Source organism: Mauremys mutica, chromosome 11, assembly GCF_020497125.1.
Source record: "Mauremys mutica isolate MM-2020 ecotype Southern chromosome 11, ASM2049712v1, whole genome shotgun sequence".
Taxonomy (NCBI): Eukaryota; Metazoa; Chordata; order Testudines; family Geoemydidae; genus Mauremys; species Mauremys mutica.
Genome location: NC_059082.1, coordinates 62,073,614 through 62,088,189, shown reverse-complemented (window position 1 = coordinate 62,088,189; position 14,576 = coordinate 62,073,614). Strand labels below are relative to the sequence as shown.

General features: G+C 44.4%; 1 long non-coding RNA gene across 1 annotated transcript; it reads left to right on the top strand.

Annotated features, from left to right (window-relative positions):
• The first annotated feature begins 208 nt into the window (after window positions 1–208).
• Window positions 209–13,001, top strand: LOC123343561. Its single transcript, XR_006572275.1, has 4 exons — window positions 209–330; window positions 5,113–5,258; window positions 7,523–7,599; window positions 12,955–13,001. It is a non-coding gene; the product is annotated as an uncharacterized LOC123343561 (long non-coding RNA).
• Window positions 13,002–14,576: the final 1,575 nt, after the last annotated feature.

Genomic DNA, 14,576 nt, shown 5'->3' with positions numbered 1-14,576 from the left:
ATGGGAAGTCAGCCCACTTTGCTCCTCCTGAGGTTTCTGGGAACATCTAGCTAACAACAGACATGCTCAGAGGCTTAACAGAGCTGGAAGCATAGTCACTCCCAGCCTGGCATTAAATCATTGCATTTGCATAGTCACTCCCATACCACTATGTTGATATCTTTCTTCCTGTGGCCTGTTACAACAATCTGGTAAAACATCAACAGGACGCAGGAGTGAAAACTGTGAGATGAGGAGGGCAAAGAAGTGAAGGTGACCAGAGGCTATTCACAGCTGTTGTTGAGGGGAATTTGAGATTCAAAGCTCTGCATCACAAGATCTAAAGAGGCAGTGAGTACATGAGTAAATAAGGGGTGCTGATGGGATCCAGTAACCCTGAACTGAATTTGTCTCACTCTGGTGGTGAGGGGAAAATGTGGAAGGAGGGTGTGTACTAATTGGCACTGGTTTGGGAAATGAATTCAGTTAGCAATCTTTATCTGTTAAAAGTGGAACTATTACCCCCATTGTGCAAAGGAGTCCCACTTTGGGGCCAAACCACTTTTCTTTTTAGAAGCCCATGACCTGAAACATAATGGAGATAAAAAAATCTGGGCGTTAAACATTTTGGGACTAGAGAAGAAATCAGAAAAGCATCAGTAGAGCAGTTCTTCCCAGAAGAGATTTCACATAAGTCACTTTTCAGAGATAAGCATGTGGGAAAGCTGATAGGAGATGTCTGCCCTTAATGTCTGTTATCAGAGAGAAGAATTAAACTCAATTTATGGTCAAATTCAGCTCCAAACACCATGGCACATTGCTACTTTGCTTAAGGAAAGACATGATTCTCATCAATTGAATGGGGCTCTTCCGCTTAGCAATTAGGAAAGGCACAAAATAGGAGGCTTTGGGGGGTTTATTTGGCAAGTTAATAATTATGTGTTTGACTTGCTACATATACAAACAGACACTATGGATTATCAGTGGGGACTTAAACCTCAGACCTTAAGTTCCCTAAATACTGGACTCTACCACTTAAGCCTCGGGATAGATTTTCATACAAAGTGGGTCAGCTGTTCACAGTATGTTGTATATTGTATTCATTTATTAATAGCATTTCCCTCCCGACACACACCCTTCTCTTTTTTCACAGACTCTCTCTGGCATCAGTCCTGCAAATACACACACACACACACACACACACACACCTGTTTAACTTTAAGCTTATGTGTAGTACCAGTGAAGCCAAATGCGAAAAGCTCTGCTTCAGCAATGCACTTCATTGACTTCAATCAGACAAAGTTAGGTGCATGCTTAAATGCTTTGCTGAATCAAGCCCCAACCCATGTGACAGTATATAAATCAATTAATTACATTCAATAAGGTTACATTGGGTCCAGGTCAGAGCAGAAATTGATCCATACAGTCTGAGCTAAAGAAATTTGTTCAGCAACATGGGATGCTATTATTTTGTTTTGCTTTGGTCCAGGCTCAAACCTTACATTTGTATCATAGTGACAACAGGAGCTTGTCCCTAAATGTAAGATGTTCTTACAGAAGATTCTGCACACCCCTTTATCTCCATCCCTGACCTCTGATGATCATCAAATGAACAGGGCCTTTTAAGTGGGGAGTTTCCTGTCAGTTAATGTATAGTATTCTAAGGATTTCCTTTTTCAAGTTGCCCTGCTAGTAAAGATCTAGCCAATATTGCCACAGTCACTGTGCCACTTCCAGAACCAACTTTCTGGACACCTCTATGAATTTATTAATTTACTTGACTCATGTAAAGTATGTGCCCCTGTAGATCAGAACATTTCTCTTCAATTGTTAATCTGACATGTCACAGCTACATATGAAAGTTTAAAAAAATGTAGAGACCAGCAACCATTGGCTTCATGGAGGGATATTAACCTTTGTTTTTAAAGGGCTTAAGTCAATTTCCAGCTATTAGAGCTCAGCACGAGACCTTTGTGGGGGCACATTATTTCACAGCTACTAGCTATGGGGTCCTCTGAAACTGGTACTGGCCACTGCCAGAAACAGAACACTGGACTAGATGGACCTTGGGTTTGATCCAATCTGGCAATTCCTCTGTTTGCCTTTCCACTGTAGATGAATATTACCCAAATGAGCAATCTTATGGCACTCCTTCAAACACTAATGTATTGCATAAAGCTGCTGACAACAATACAGCTAAAAAGTAGAATTTCTTAATTCTCTAAATGGCATTTTTGTTGCAAAGGTCTAAAGCGAATTTGCTGACTTTATGCTAAACTCCTTTTCTTGCACGGCTTAAACTGACCTTTGATATAAACTAGAATGTGCAGGTGTCAAAGTGCATCAGTATCGTTTACCGAAGATGTGTACAACTGTTTTTTTTGGCACTTTCTCCTTCCAATTTATTAAAGGTTGTGTCAAAATAAATTTATGTAACTTGGGATCAGGTTTTATTAGTGCAGCATCATTTGTTTTTAATGAATAAGGCTACTGCAGGGGAATAGTTGATTAGGTTAGAGGGAAGCAAAAATAACTAAGCAGAGCATGTGAAAGATCAGCTCTTTCATCTGGCCTATATCTCACTCCCTCTCTTTCTCTACCTGTTTACCCGAAGTCCTGAAATATTGAGAACTATGGTCCTAGTTCAGCAGAGCATTTAAGCGTGTGCTTATGTCCATCCTTCTTCTAAACAGCACTTAAACACATGTTTACATCCTAATGACTTTAATGGGACTTAAGCGCATGCTTAAAGTTAATTTATATGTGTAAATGTTTTGTAGAGTGGGGTTGTTTGCTGAATCAGCCCTTACGAGATTGATAATTTATTTGATTGTAGAATGGTTGTGACACCACTCCATAATAGTGTGTTTTAATATCTGTAATACTTCTACACAAATGGTGTAGATCAAATATTTGCCAATCAAAGGATAAGAAACAGAGGGTCAGATTTTATAACAGTGAAAGTAAGCACAGATCCCTTTGCTGATTTACACCAGATGGGAATATTTTGCCCCATCTCCTCTGATCAGTATCTTTGGGCCAGATTGTCCCTTACCTCATTAAAAGTTGAAAGAGGGAATTTTTTACTTGAAAATCCCCTGGGGATCGCCTCATGGAAATTTGCCCTCATCATCACATCAGGGGGCTGGAGTTTGCCTCCCACAGAGAAGTCACCCCCAAACCTTTGGGATCCCCAGGTAGTCAGAGCCATCTGTGTAGAGGCACTTTGCCCACATTGTGGCTCCTCTCCTACCCCACCTATTAGCTTTTCAAGTGGAGGCAGAGAGCTACTAGGGGCATCCATTGGCTTTAGTGGGGTTGAGGTGGGGAGAGGGCATTAATAAATACAGTCTGGGGCTGTGTCATGGTCCTTGGGTAGGCTGGCCTTTCTGAGACCATTTTCCAGTCTTCCGTGCACCCCTTTCATGCAACAGGCCCGTGCCTCCACTTCCCTTTGAGGTGGGAACCCACAATCCAATCTGTCTCTGACTGGGTCTCCAATTTACACCCCTGACTGGTAGCAAACTGGGATATCTAGCAGGACCAATGGGCTTGGCACCTGTAAGAGTTTCCCTTCAGGAATCTGTGGATAGTATTATGTAGTGACACCAGAACAGCATCTTCAATACAAAGTATGATTTTATATTCAGAAAGGTTCACAGCATTCAGAGAAATGGATTTAAAACAACAGAGAGCCCTATACGCATACTGTTACCTATGCTTGACATTCCCCTCAAGCTCCTATATAGACCAGACTTAGCCTTGGTGTCCCCTCTTCTCTTGGGTACCAAGTTACAGCTTGTTTGTTGTAGACCCTGAATCCCAGTTTCTGTATCTCCTTGCATATCCCTCATGCTGACAACCCCTGGGTAGCCTTGGGCCACTCACTCAACCTCTTCCCTTTTGTAGGCCAGGGGTCTCGTAATGATTTCTTATCCTCCTTTAATTATAGGATTACCCTTGGGAAGAATAGGCAATTCCAGCCTGGATGGAGCTAGTTAGGTAGCTTCTTCCCAACTGATAGTCCAGCCATTGTCATCTTAACTGTTTTGAAGCTGTTGACCCCAGGTGTCTTATCTTTGCTATTCTTTAGTTTCCTATAGGGTTCGCTCTGAAAGCCTGCTTTGATTTCACTGTATGCATTCAGGAAGGATAATATCACATAGATAAACTGAAATGCATATGATATTTATAAAAAATAATACATCTATTTCCCAGTTCTCCACAGACTGTATTCACTTTTCTTGTATATTATGCAAGAACAAAGGGTGGACAATATGCATTCTCCCTAAACCTCACTGCATTTCCTTTCGACATGGAGACTCCTCAGCAGGGTCAAAGGAAGTCAGCAAAATTGTGCCAGAGAGGCACCCAAGCTCCCTCTTCTGTGCTGAGCAGGAGAGATCCCTGCCAGAAGGACTCTTTCATAGAGGGATCTCTGTGGGTATGACCTGACCTTTAACATGAAGGCAGTCTTCCTGGGATGAAATTAAGTGGTTAATGTGAGGAAAGTGCACTGTGCGCTGAACTTCCAAAGAACCTCTAACATTGCAGCTGCCATTTTCTAGATCCCAAAGATTTGCATGTGTTGTTGAAGAAGGCATTCAATGAGCTATTATTATTTATATTGTGATTGGGCCTAAGAGCTCCAGTCATGGACCAGGACCCTGCACCAAGCACTGTAAAAATCACAGAACAAACAGATGGTCCCTGCCCCCCAAAAGCTTACAGCCTAAAATTCTGCACATTGTGCGGTCCGTCTATCGCTATTGTAGCTCATCTCCAGCAACTGAAACAGTCTCATTAAACTAGTGATGGAGGATGAGGAGGTGTCAGAGAGCCCTGCTCCCCCAGAACAGCTCTCCTTCTGCTTTAGAGAAGGAGTAGGAACTGCCCTCGCTACCACTCCCCCTTACTTTAGCTCCTGCTTTCTATCATATTTGACAACCCACAGAACCGACCTGGCAGTTTTGACAGGACACTCAGTACAGAAGGATTATACAGTCTTAACATATTTACTTCTGCTTTGAAAAACAAAATTTAATATTACAATATGGAATTTCACCAAGTTTTCCACCAAGCTGTACCACTAATGAAATGGAAAATGTATCTGAATTAACTTCCATTATTTAGATGCAGATGTCAGAGTTTGGGAGCCAGACCACTTCTACAGCTGAGGACCTCTTTGATTTCTTATTGACTGGGAAATAACTGACAAATCAGTCAACGTTCCATGCCTGTCTCCTCCTCCCCTCCCCCCCATCCTTTTTGATAAAAAGGTACATATTTGTTTCTCAGCACACATTTAGATTTATTCATGTATGTTGGGTTTCTGTGGGTTGCATCGGAGAAAGACAGAATACATGTCCCTCTGCAGGTGTTGTAATATACAATAGAGCAGTGGTTTTCACACTGTGGGTCACGACCCAGTACTGGGTTGCGGAATGTAATGCAGGGCCACCCAGAGGATTCAGGGGGCCTGGGGCAAAGCAATTTCGGGGGCCCCTTCCATTAAAAAAAAGTTGCAAAACTACAGAATATTATATTCTCGTGGGGGCCCCTGCGGGGCCTGGGGCAAATTGCCCCATTTGCCCCCCTCTGGGCAGCCCTGATGTAATGCACTGAGTTGAGGCGGCTCTGGTCAGCACTGCCAACCAGGCCGTTAAAAGTCCTGTCAGCGGTGCTGCCCGGCTAAGGCAGACTAGTCCTTACTTGTTCCCACACCGCGCTGCGCCCCGGAAGTGGCCAGCAGCAGGTCCAGCTCCTAGGGGTGGGGGCCACGAGGCTCCACGCGCTGCCCCTGCCCTGAGCACCAGCTGCACAGTCCCATTGGCTGGTGGGATCTGGGGGCCAGTCTCTGTTGGCGAGAGCCACGCAGAGCTCCTCGCGTGCCTTTGCCTAGGAGCTGGACATGCTGCTGACCGCTTCTGGGGCGCAGCATGGTCTGCAGTGCCAGGACAGGCAGGAAGCCTGCCTCAGCACGCCTGCTGCACCACTTACCGAGAGCCATCTGAGGTAAGTCCGTGCCCCAACCCCGTGCCCAGTCCTGAGCTCCCCCCAGCCCAGAGCCCCTTCCTGCATCCCAACCCCCTCATCCCCAGCCCCACCCCAGAGCCTGCGGCCCCAGCCCAGAGCTCTGACCCCCTCCCACACCCTGAACCCCTCATTCCCAGCCCCAACCCACAGCCCTCATCCCTGCACCCCAGCCCTGATCCCCTCCCACACCCCCAAACTCCTCATCCCCAGCTTCATTGGGTCACGGGCATCAAAAATTTTCTTCAGCTGGGTCACCAGAAAAAAAAGTTTGAAAACCACTGCAATAGAAAATATATATGTCCAATAAGACGACACTTATCAGACTAGCCAATGAATCAGCACCTCTGGGAATACAGTATTTTGAAGTTAGTTGACAGAATGATAAGCACATCTGGATACCACTAGGAACAAAGCAGATACTGGAAACTGCTGCATCTAACATGTCATATGGTTAAAGTATTTCTTAGACCAGAGCGCAACAGAACAAAATTCCTTCCCAAAAAGTGTGTAAAAGAAACCATATGAATGCACATTTCTAACCAATCTGGTCCAAATCCACCCTGATGTCACACTCCAACACATCAGCAGCAAATCTGACTCTGTTATTTTGATCCTGGATACTATGGAAAAGAACTACCTTTGTAAACGGAATGCCAATTAAAAAGGGGTATTTAAAAACACTAGTGAGACTAATATTTAAAACCAATTTTTGTTACCTCGGTCCATCCTTAGAACCCCTCCGGTCTGGTTTTGATGCTTCTTGAAAATAACTGTCCTGTGCCACAAATCAACAACAAACAAAAACAACGGAAAGTCAATTATTGTAGCTTTGTGGGCATTTACATCCCTGGGGGAAAACTGCTCCATGCTGCACAAGAAATGATTACCCTCAATATTTGTTGTAAAATATTCCCCCCTTATGAGAGGCAGCAGCATGTAAAGGACAAAGCATCATCTGGAACTATGGGGAGCTGGGATCTATTTCCAGCTCAGCCACTGACCTTTAGCAAATCACTTCACAATTCTTTCCCTATGTTTCCCCTCCTCCCCTTTGTCTCTGTAAGCTCTCTGGGGCAGTGATTGTCTCTTACTATTCATTTTTACAGTGCCTACTAGTACAATGGGGAGCTGATCTCAGCTGGAGCCTGTAGACACTATAGTAACACAAATAATAATGATTATATGAATGGGTTGGTCATTAATCTTTAGTTTGTTCAGCTGTGTGAGCCTTATCAGAATGAACCCATGGGACTTCCACCTTTGAAAAACTTCACAGCAGCCCCACGGCTTTCAGAGTGTGAATGCACAGTTCAGTATTATGCCTGTAAGAGACATGTCAGAGCAGACACTGCTTATCATTACCTGACATGCAATACCTAAGGAGGTAGCTGTCCCAAGAGGCGCTATTATATTAACTAGAAAGCTAGCCATTATTTTGCTGATGCAGCCGAGCAGATTGAGGAATACTACATACTAGCAGTTCTTTCTTTTTTTCTTTCTTGCACAGTAATTGGGAGGAACAATCTCCTTTTGGAAATCAGACACAGCCTTCACCTCTCAAGGGAGGACCTGCAAGAGAAGACAGTAGGTTTCACATCACTGTTCAAGATAGCCGTGCCATCTTGATCTTAGCTAGCTGTCATGGGGTTTAATGAGACGCTCTAAAGGAGGAAGATTTTTCTCATGAGATTCCTGGCCACCCCTAATAGCAGGAGCATGTTTTTGTTTCCAGACTGAAAACACATCAGTACACTGCCAAGAAATCTGAACTTAAAAGAGGCAACTCTGCCATAAGCGCCCACCTTACCAAACCCCCTGAGATATGATCTTTACTTAAATCCCTCCTTTGCCAGGCAACCAATCATTGCAGGTCCCTTGGGTGTCCACTTAAGACAGGCTTAAATTCAAATGAACTCTGAGTCCTTACAGAGAAGGATGCAGGGGGGTCAGTTTTTCTACTGTAGCTTTGCTTATGCTGGCACCCACTAACATAAAACAAGGATTTGGACAACTAGATATTTTTGAAAAGCAAGTAACCATGAATAGTGCCTACCTATATATGCATTTTTCTCATAAGACAAAGAAATTGAACTGAAGACTAGCAGCTGGAATTTGTGTGTGTGCGCGCATGAGTTCTCAACACATACGCTTCCCTACCTCCCCACCCCCGCAACCCTTAGAGAATATATGGTTGAGATTTTCAAAGTCATCTAAGATAGTGGCTCTCAGCCTTCCAGATTTCTGTACCCCTGTCAGGAGTCGGATTTGTCTTGTGTACCCCAAGTTTCACCTCACTTCAAAACTACTTGCTTACAAAATCAGACAAAAATACAAATGTGTCCCAGCACACTATTGCTGAAAAGTTGCTGACTTTCTCATTTTTACCATATAATTATAAAATAAATCAATTGGAATATAAATAGTGTACTTACATTTCAGGGTGTAGTATATAGAGCAGAATAAACAAGTCATTGTCTGCATTAAATTTTAGTTTGTACTGACTGTGCTAGTATTTTTATGTAGCTTGTAAAACTAGCTAGATGAGTTGATGTACCCCCTGGAAGACCTCTACGTATCCCTGGGTTGAGAACCACTGATCTAAGAGATTTAGACACCTAATTCCTGTTAATTTTGGGAAGTCTTGGATGCTTTTGCTCTTCTCCCTTTCACTGTTATAGAGACAAAGACTGAAGAAAGATACAAGCTAAACTTTTACATCAACTAGGTCACAAGAGACAAAATGAAAAAGGGTTTGGGCAGCAGAAATTGGCTACAATGCTGAATCCACAACCTAATTACCTAAATAAACTGATTCCTCTAGAGAGTGTAATATACAGTAGCTTCTTTCCCACCACACACACTCTAACTTCCACATTCTTACAGCTTTTTGGCACATAAGGTGTCAACTTAGACCGCTGAGGCAATTCAATCCCTGGTGTAACTCTGCTAGCTTCAGTGGAATCACACAATGAAGACTCTGCCTTCCTTAAGCCTTTTCCACCTAGGGTGACTAGATCACAACAGTAAAATATCGTCAGCCCAGTCCACACTCACTCCTCCCAGGCTCCACCCCCACTCTGTCCCAGGTCCCGCCCCCTTCCCGCTCGGCCCCCCTGCCACCAAACCCTTCCTCGTCCCCCGGCCCGCCATTGGCTTCCTGTGTCCCCCACAGTCCTCAGTCCCCCACCCATCGCTTGCCTCCTTCCCCCCCCCCGCCCCACCCGCCGCTGGCTCACCTCCTCACACCCCGCCCGTAACTGGCCTGCCACTCGCCTATTCACCCCCCACCCGCCTCTATGGCGCCGACTTCCCTTCTGCCCAGTGGGTGCTCACCCACCCCTCCGCCTCTTCCCACCCCCCGTACCACCCTCACCCTGCCCCCATTCCACCCCTTTCCCCCAAGTCCCTGCCCCTGCCCTGCCTTCTCCCCTGAGTGTGCCGCATCCCTGATCCTCCCCCTCCCTCCAGGAAAGTCCTACGCGCCTCCAAACAGCAGCATGCTGTGGGGGGAGAAGGAGGCAAGAAGAGGAGAGCTTGGCTGTCAGTGGGTGCAGAGCACCTGCTAATTTTTCCCTGTGGGTGCTCCAGTCCCGGATCACCCATGGTGTCAGCGCCTCACTCCTGCTCACCTCCTTACCTGAATATCGTGACAAATGGAGTACATCATACATCAATCGGGATGTGGGACAAAGGGTTAAATATCGGGACAGTCCTGCTTTTATCGGGATATCTGATCACCCTATTTCCACCCTCTCTTGGATGTATAACATTCACAATCTTACACATTACGTCTAAAATGTACTGGCTGTCTCTATGGAGTTTATGGATAGATAAAGCTTAACTTATCAAAACTAAGGAGGTTAAATATAGGTAGACATATCCACTTTGGAGGCTAGTCATGTTATTTGAAAAGATAATTTTGAGTTGGGCTTATTAAAGACAAATGGACAGATCCTCAGCAGGTGTAAATTGGAACAGCTCCATCAACTTCAGTTGAATTATCACAATTTAAATCAATTGAGAATCCAATCCATAAAGTTTAATGAGTTTGTGGAAACTATAAATTAAGTCTTTTGAATTATCTAGCCAAATAAGTGAACTCATTTTTTACATTCTGGTATTTATTTCCCATAGTTTGATCCATTTAAGGTTCTAAATTTTGCCACAGTTTACAGTTTCTCTAAACCTGCTACCAGTAGAGCATAATAAGGGTGAATTATTAAATTGCATAATCTGAAAGTGTATTGAAAGTATAGCTCCCCACCCTCTTTCCCACCAGGCTGCATTTTACTGATCTTTCTTTGATGAACCATAATTTGATCACTTTAAAGAACTCTAAGTAATAGCTGTACTTCTTTTATCTTATTCTTTATCTCTTATTATAGTTATGACGTGTCAGAATTCAGCATGGTTATTAAAGCAATGATATTCACTAATTTATCTGTTAAAATGTTACCTGTTACACACTTTTCCGTAATCAGGAAGCTACATGTTGAACAATGGTGGCTGTCTTTCCAATGTGCTCTTGAACATATTTTCTACTTGTTTATCCCTTTTTGATATTGTGATCTTTGCTTTAAAATACAAAAGCCTATACACACCCCAATAACTGTACCCATTCTAGATGTCATATGTTTGAAAGAATAACTGCAGGGCTCAGAACGGCATTGGCAGGAAGATGGATGGCAGGTCCTACTATAGTAGAGCTTTTCAACCTTTAGTTTTCACAGTTCTGTATTGGATATTGTGCCCTAGATGACAGAGCACTGGAGAGGAGTCAGGAGACTTCCGTTCTCTTTCTGGCTCTGCCTCTGACCTGCTGGGTAACCTTGGCCAAGTCACTTCACTTCTGTTTCCCCTTATACTTTCCCTGATTAGATTGGAAGCTCTTCCAGGGTGGGACTTTCTCTTAGAGAGAGAGAGAGAGAGAGAGAGAGTGTGTACCCAGCACCTAGCACAAGAGAGCAGACCATCACTGGGGCCTCTGGCTGCTACTGTAATATGAACTAATAAGCAGTAGACAGAAAAGTGCTTTCCATACAGTAACAGTTTTAAAAATGCCCCTTGTTATTTCTCCTCTATTTCATTTCATTAATTTCATTCTACCCTAAAGTTTGTTTATTTCAGGTCAGATCATGTCTGGCCCTAATGCATGTGCACATGGAGAAGGGAATGACAGGAAAGAGAATTGCTATTTGCATTGTTGGAAGCCACTCAGATGCCCATGGTGATGGGCATGGTATGAGAACCTGAATAAAACAGAAAAATTGTACAAGAAACATTACCCTGGTCCTGGTCACCCCTGCATAAAGGGCAGAGGAATCTCTGTTCTAACAGAGAGTTCCCCTTGGGATATGTATGTGTTACATACACAACCCCATACTGCTCCCTTCACAGTCCCCAGCATTTTGATGGCATGCTAGCGATGGGACTGGAGGTAGGAGCACACTGGGGGCAGGAGTAGCTGGATCTGATCTTGACCCAGCAGTGAAATGAAGACAGACATATGGAGGGAATTTAAGCAGCAGGCTGCAACTTTTGTTAAACTTAAACACAGGGGAGGTTTTCTATCCGCCCATTACCCATACGCTCTTATACCAAGCATTTCAGTGACTCCAGTGCAGGGATAACAAAGCTCCTACCAGTAGGGTCTTATTATCCTACTTCTCCCTCCAGGATTCGGCTCACTCTGAGTCCTACCCTCCCCGCCTCCCCCAAGGAGGGAGACAGAAGATGCAGAAGGGTGGGAGACTTCAGCCTGTTAGGGCCACAAGGTCTGACCCTATCCCATGAACCCAAGGCCCCTCTCCAAAATCCCAGGTCTTTTACTTCTGCGAATCGTTCATCTATCCTTTTAACTGCACTGGAAACCAGCTGCAAGTTGTGATGAACTCAGACAAGTACCTCGGTTAGGTACTAAGCACATTTCTGCTTAACCTGCTGTAGCTTTGAAGATGCTGTGAGGATGGCAAAAAACTCCCTGGTCCTCTGGCAACTGGCCCTGTGGGAGAAAAATTCCTTCATGACACCCAAATGTGCAATCAGCTAGACCAGCGCATCTATCAGGCTAGGTTCTTAGTTCAGAGTGGGGAGTGTTGGGCTGCTGGAATGGAGTCCAAAGAGGTTCCACATGGCCCCTGCTTCAGGTTAAATCCTGGGAGGTGGGGAATACTGGTCAACTATCACCCCTCTCCCCCAGCTGGCCAATTGGTGCCAGAGACTCTCAGGTGGGGAGGAGCTACCTGGTGTCCCTCAGCTAATGTCTCCCTCCTTCACTGTTGGGGCTATCTCCTTCCACCGCTGCGCCATCAAGTTCCCTCACCTGTTGAGGCAGGTGTGTGGCATTTCTCTGCATTCTGGCAATTCTGAGATGGAGATCACCCGACTGGAAGGCAAACAGACTTGCAGTAACTTACGCCATGGGCTGGAGAAGCACAAAGGTCATCTTTTGAAAGATACAGCACAGGATCTCTTTATCTTTCTCTCTCTATGTATAAAATAAATACAAATCACAGCCCGGGAACAACAAACAAGACAAGACTCAATTCCTCCTTTTTTTAAACTTTCACATAATCTTATCCTGCCTTTATTCAATGTAAACAGACAGCAATAAATGATGCACCTCTGCACACACAAGGAATGGGGGCTAGGGCACATGACTTATGAGGAGGACTTATGTCTTATGCACCCTGGTAATTCAAGTATAGTATTACCACTTAGGCAGCAAGACAAATCCAAAATCCATATTGCTAAACAAGTGACCCAAGGTCAAAGACTCCATGAATCACAATCCCTTTTCTTCTTCTCCTCTTTTCCATTTACTTCTCACTTCTTTCTATTCCTCTCACTTTATTGGTAGCATGCATCATTTGATCTTCCTTACTTCTGCTGTAGACAATAACCATTGATTTTATTATATTATTCTGTGTTTTCCATCAGTCTAGACTCTGCTTTGAATGCTACTGATCTGGATTTTGGAAGTGGACAACAGAACAAGGTAGACTAAGAGAATCATAGAATTATAAAATATTAGGGTTGGAAGAGACCTCAGGAGGTCATCTAGTCCAATCCCCTGCTCAAAGCAGGACCAATACCAACTAAATCACCAAGCCAAGGCTTTGTCAAGCCGGGCCTTAAAAACCTCTAAGGAAGGAGATTCCACCACCTCTCTAGGTAACCCATTCCAGTGCTTCACCGCCCTCCTAGTGAAATAGTGTTTCCTAATATCCAACCTAGACCGTCCCCACTGCAACTTGGGACCATTGCTTCTTGTCCTGTCATCTGCCACCAGTGAGAACAGCCTAGCTCCATCCTTTTTGGAACCCCACCCCCTTCAGGTAGTTGAAGGCTGCTATCAAATCCCCCCCTCACTCTTCTCTTCTGCAGACTAAATAACCCCCTTTCCCTCAGCCTCTCCTCATAAGTCATGTGCCCCAGCCCCCTAATAATTTTCATTGCCCTTCGCTGGACTCTCTCCAATTTGTCCACATCCCTTCTGTAGTGGGGAGACCAAAACTGGACACAATGCTCCAGCTGTGGCCTTGCCAGTGCTGAACAGAGGGGAATAATCACTTCCCTTGATCTACTGGCAATGCTCCTACTAAGACAGCCCAATATGCCATTGGCCTTCTTGGCAACAAGGGCACACCATATCCAGCTTCTTATCCTCTGTAATCCCCAGGGCCTTTTCTGCAGAACTGCTGCTTAGCCAGTCGGTCCCCAGCCTGTAGCCATGCATGAGATTCTTCCGTCCTAAGTGCAGGACAATGCACTTGTCCTTGTTGAATCTCATCAGATTTCTTTTGGCACAATCCTCCAATTTGTCTAGGTCACTCTCGACCCTATCCCACCCCTCAGCTTAGTGTCACCTACGAACTTGCTGAGGGTGCAATTCATTCCATCATCCAGATCATTAATAAAGATGTTGAACAAAACCGGCCCCAGGACCGACGCTTGGGGCACTCTGCTCGATGCTGGCTGCCAACTAGACACTGAGCCGTTGATCACTACCCATTGAGCCCGACAATCTAGCCAGCTTTCTATCCACCTTATAGTCCATTTATCCAATCCATACTTCTTTAACTTGCTGGCAAGAATACTGTGGGAGACCGTATCAAAAGCTTTGCTAAATACAAGATATATCAAATCCACCACTTTCCCCATATCCACAGAGCCAGTTATCACATCATAGAAGGCAATCATGTTGGTTAGGCATGACTTGCCCTTGGTGAATCCATGTTGACTGTTCCTGATCACCTTCTCCTCCTCCAAGTGCTTCAAAATGGATTCCTTGAGGACCTACTCCATGAGAGTTTAATCTTAAAACCAAAACCAAAAATACCCCACAGATCGAGAGCCCAGAGGATATACAGTGTAGGTTGTGACAATGCACCCCACAATGCTTTATGGAAATATGCTTATGAATGTAAATATGACATGACTGGAATATGTTTTATGCTACATATGCCATATAACATATCTCTGCAAAGGTTATGATCTACTGAATACATCCCTCCAATTTGTATGCATGCATCATTTTTGTATTCAAAGTTATGAATATT